This window comes from Nicotiana tabacum, chromosome 23 (assembly GCF_000715075.1).
Source record: "Nicotiana tabacum cultivar K326 chromosome 23, ASM71507v2, whole genome shotgun sequence".
In the NCBI taxonomy this organism is placed as follows: domain Eukaryota; kingdom Viridiplantae; phylum Streptophyta; class Magnoliopsida; order Solanales; family Solanaceae; genus Nicotiana; species Nicotiana tabacum.
Window position 1 is genome coordinate 37,773,663 of NC_134102.1, and position 5,658 is coordinate 37,779,320.

Consider the following 5,658-nt stretch of genomic DNA (forward strand, 5'->3'; position numbering starts at 1 on the left):
AATGTGCACAAAATCTTAATAAAAATATCCGGGAGTGAACAACTCAACAAAATAATATTTCACATAAATTCAAGGTGGCAATCACACGAAATCATCATAGAAAACTAATTTCAACAAACACGGATCTAGGCATGACAAATATAGGATTTAATAAGTGCCAATAATTTCCTACTTAATACATAAGGGCGTCTAAGGATTTTAATCAACAAAATTTGCATATATAAATTAAGTACGTACTCGTCACCTCGCGTACATGGTTTTCAATTACACAATTTGTATATAATACTCAATGCCTAAGGGGTATTTTTCACACTCGAGGTTAAGCAAGATACTTACCTTTTTGAAGTTATGCCGATATTCCAAAATCGCCTTCTTGCTTGAATTGACCTCCGGACCACTCAAATCTATCCAAATTAATTGTATAACTTCATTAAAATTCATCAGAAATAATTCCGGATAATAATACGTCGACCTAAAAATTTATTTCAAAAAGTCAACAAAAGGCAACGCGGGGCTCGCCGCTCGGAACCTGACATAATTTTCACCAAATCCGAACACCCATTCCGATACGAGTTCAACCATACCAATTTTATTAAATTCCGATAAAAACTCGACCTCCAAATCTTAAATTTTCGTTTTTGGAAGATTTTGCAAAAATCTTGATTTCTTCCATTTAAATCCGAAATAAATGATGAATATAACCATATAATCATGAAGTATAATTACTTTAGGATATAGAACACTTACCCCAATCCATATGGTGAAAATCTCCTCAAGAATCGCTTCAATCCGATCTTCATTGCTCCAAATATGTTAAAAATGGCTGAAACCTCGAAATATAGCTACTATCCAGGTATTTACTCTCCGCGATCACGAAGCACAAAATTTTTCAGCCCCAAAATTGCTCTTCGCGATCTCGAAGAACAAACTCCCCAACTCTTCCAAACAACTTCTAGTATAATGGTCATAACATTGGGTACAAGACTCCAAATGATAAATGGTTTAACTTTCTAAAAACTAGATTCCAAGGACTATAACCTTCATTTGTTGCTCATCTCCCATTTCTTTATATATTTCTAGATATAAGCTTCCAAAGTCAGCCCTATGCAACAGAGATTTCCAAACTCTTTCCGTATAGCCTGTAGTATATCTGCCATAACGTTTTTTACACAACTCCAAATAACAAATTGTTTACCTCTCCGAAAACTAGACACAAAGGGCTACAACTTTCATTTTTGGATCATCTCCAAATTCCTTATAGATTGCGAGATATGAGCTTCCAAAATCCTGTTAGTGCGGCAGGAGTTTCCTCTATGCGATCGCGAAAAGTCTTCCGCGATCGCGATTCACAGTGTCGAAATAGCAAAATTACTCTTCGCGATCGCGATGCATACCTCTATGGCCAAAAACCAGCACTAAAAATGGCCTAGAAATTGTCTGAAACTACCCCGAAACTCACCCGAGCCACTTGGTACCCCGTCCGAGCATACCAACAAGTCTCAAAACATATTGCGGACTTAGTCGAAACCTCAAATCACATCAAACAACGCTAAAACCATGAATCATACCCCAATTCAATCTTAATGAAATTAAGAAATTTCAACTTCTACATTCGACGTCGAAACCTATCAAATCAAATCTGATTGACCTCAAATTTTGCACACAAGTCATAAATGACATAACGGATGTCTGAAAGTTTTCAGAACTGGATTCCGACCCCGATATCAAAAATTCAACCCCCCGGTCAAACTTTCCGAAAATTCGACTTTCGCCATTTCAAGCTTACTTCCACTACGGACCTCCAAATAATTTTTCAGATACGCTCATAAGTCCAAAATCACCATACGGAGCTATTGACATCATCAAAATTCCACTACGGAGTCGTTTACTCAAAAGTCAACTCTCCGGTCAACTCTTTCCATTTAAGCCTCTAGATAAGGATTGTTCTTTTAATTTAATTCCGAATCTTCAGTAAATCAAACTCGACTACACCCGTGGGTCATAATACATATTGTGAATCTGCTCGAGACCTTAAGTCACTGAACAGGGCGTGAATTCTTAATACAACAAGTCGGGTCGTTACAATTGCGAACTTAGTCGAGCCTTTAAATCACATCAAACAACGCTAAAATTACGAATCATCCTCCAATTCAAACTTGAATGAACTTTGAAACATCAAACTTCTACAATCGATGCCTAAACCTATCAAATCACGTCTGATTGACCTCAAATTTTGCACACAAGTCATGATCGACATTACGCACCTACTCCAACTTCTGGAATCGGAGTTCCACCCCGATATCAAAAAATCTACTCCCGATCGAACTTCTCAAAACCTTCAAATTTTCCAACTTTCGTCAAATGACCCCGAAATGACATACGGACCTCCAAATCCACATCCAGACGCACTCCCAATAACAGAATCACCATACGAAGCTATTCCCACACTCAGAATCCCAAACGGACATCGATAGCATTGAAATGCACTCCAACCCAACTTTATGAAATCCTTCCAAAATGCCAACTTTCACAAAAGGCACTGAAACATTCCCGGGTCATCCAAAATCCGATCCGGACATACGCCCAAGTCCAAAATTATCATACGAACCTGTTGGATCCTTCAAATCCCTATTTTGAGGTCGTTTACTCAAACATTAGTCAATTCCTCCCACTTAAAGCTTCCGAAATTAGAATCTTCTTTCCAAATCAACTCTGAACTCCCCGAAATTAAATTCCGACCACACGTACAAGTCATAATACCTGAAGTGAAGCTACTCAGGGTCTCAAACCGTTGAATGATACGCTAGAGCTCAAAACGACCGGCCGGGTCATTACAAGAACTTTTTGTATTTAAAATTTATTTATATGTCAAAGATCGGATCTAAGACGTACCTGGTAAAGAGAGTCTCGTTTTAAATTTCTTTGATAGTACGAAGACTCTATGTGTATCCACACTGAGACTGATCCTTTCTATCAACTCTTTGATCAATGAAATCCCGAGAACAAATTGAATGAAAATATTGTGTTGAAAATTTTCTCAAAAATATCAACTCAAAGGTAGAAGAACAAGAAATAATTTTCTTGTACTAGTATTTTCTATCTTGACTTTGTATTGCACTATTACTTTCTCAAAGCAATTTTCTTCTCAAGAATAACTCTCTTGGTTTTTACATGACTTTACAATATGTATAAGATCTATATCTCCCTAATTCTTAATTAGGACTCACACATATATATACACATATATATATATATATATATATATATATATATATATATATATATATATATATATATATATATATATATATATATATATATATATATATATATATATATATATATATATATATATATATATATATATATATATATATATATATATATATATATATATATATATATATATATATATATATATATATATATATATATATATATATATATATATATATATATATATATATATATATATATATATATATATATATATATATATATATATATATATATATATATATAATAAAAACATGTAACTCATTTATGGAATTCAATTCTAAACTGAATTCTATAACTTAGTCAACATTTTAAAATATAAACATGTAACTCATTTATGGAATTCAATTCTAAATTGAATTCTACAATTTAGTCATATTTTTAAAATAAAAACATGTAACTCAATATATATATATTCCAACTTCTGGAATCGGAGTTCCACCCCGATATCAAAAAATCTACTCCCGATCGAACTTCTCAAAACCTTCAAATTTTTCAACTTTCGTCAAATGACCCCGAAATGACATACGAACCTCCAAATCCACATCCAGACGCACTCCCAATACCAGAATCACCATACGAAGCTATTCCCACACTCAGAATCCCAAACGGACATCGATAGCATTGAAATGCACTCAAACCCAAATTTATGAAATCCTTCCAAAATGCCAACTTTCACAAAAGGCACTGAAACATTCCCGGGTCATCCAAAATCCGATCCGGACATACGCCCAAGTCCAAAATTATCATACGAACCTGTTGGATCCTTCAAATCCCTATTTTGAGGTCGTTTACTCAAACATTAGTCAATTCCTCCCACTTAAAGCTTCCGAAATTAGAATCTTCTTTCCAAATCAACTCTGAACTCCCCGAAATTAAATTCCGACCACACGTACAAGTCATAATACCTGAAGTGAAGCTACTCAGGGTCTCAAACCGTTGAATGATACGCTAGAGCTCAAAACGACCGGCCGGGCCATTACAAGAACTTTTCGTATTTAAAATTTATTTATATGTCAAAGATCGGATCTAAGACGTACCTGGTAAAGAGAGTCTCATTTTAAATTTCTTTGATAGTACGAAGACTCTATGTGTATCCACACTGAGACTGATCCTTTCTATCAACTCTTTGATCAATGAAATCCCGAGAACAAATTGAATGAAAATATTGTGTTGAAAATTTTCTCAAAAATATCAACTCAAAGGTAGAAGAACAAGAAATAATTTTCTTGTACTAGTATTTTCTATCTTGACTTTGTATTGCACTATTACTTTCTCAAAGCAATTTTCTTCTCAAGAATAACTCTCTTGGTTTTTACATGACTTTACAATATGTATAAGATCTATATCTCCCTAATTCTTAATTAGGACTCACACACACACACACACACACACACAGATATATATATATATATATATATATATATATATATATATATATATATATATATATATATATATATATATATATATACACACACACATAATTTCCATTGGAAAAATACAAATCACATGCCTTATGGTAAGTATGTTTTTTAAAAAAAAAACATGTAACTCATTTATGGAATTCAATTTACAACTTAGTCATACTTTTAAAATAAAAACATGTAACTCATTTATGGAATTCAATTCTAAACTGAATTCTATAACTTAGTCAATATTTTAAAATATAAACATGTAACTCATTTATGGAATTCAATTCTAAATTGAATTCTACAATTTAGTCATATTTTTAAAATAAAAACATGTAACTCAATATATATATATTCCATATATATATCAACCAATAGATATAATTTAGTTTTCTTATTTAAAATAGAAAACTTCAACTTGTCCATAATATTAATTTTATCCTCTGTGCTAGCAAAGAATATAATAATATTTTATTTGGACTATTAACTAAATTTATTTGACTAATTAAATTCTTTAATTTAATCATCAAATAATAAAGTAATTAATCCTTAAGCAAAAATCAGAACACTCGTTAGTATGCGACCCCATAGGTTCAATACTAAACCGGTGGTAAATTGATCGCATCAATATACTAATCAAGGGTGGCACCTAGCAACACTCCTTAACGACCGAATAGCATGAAGTATACAATTTACTCTCAAGAACCTATAGAAGAATAATTATTAATTCCATCTGTCCTTATAGCTCTAGGTCACCCTAGGATATGGTTCAACTATCAAATCCTAATAGGCGGCCGCCTATGTGTTCATGTAAAAACTAATCAACCGTTGAATGACCTAATAAAATCTTTTCTTCTTTCATTCAATCGTCCTGGCCAAGGTCTTAATTTGGTCGGTTATAATTTATGACAACATGCAGCTTAAACTCATTACCAAGAGTTAATAGATTCCATCTTGATCAATCACTAAT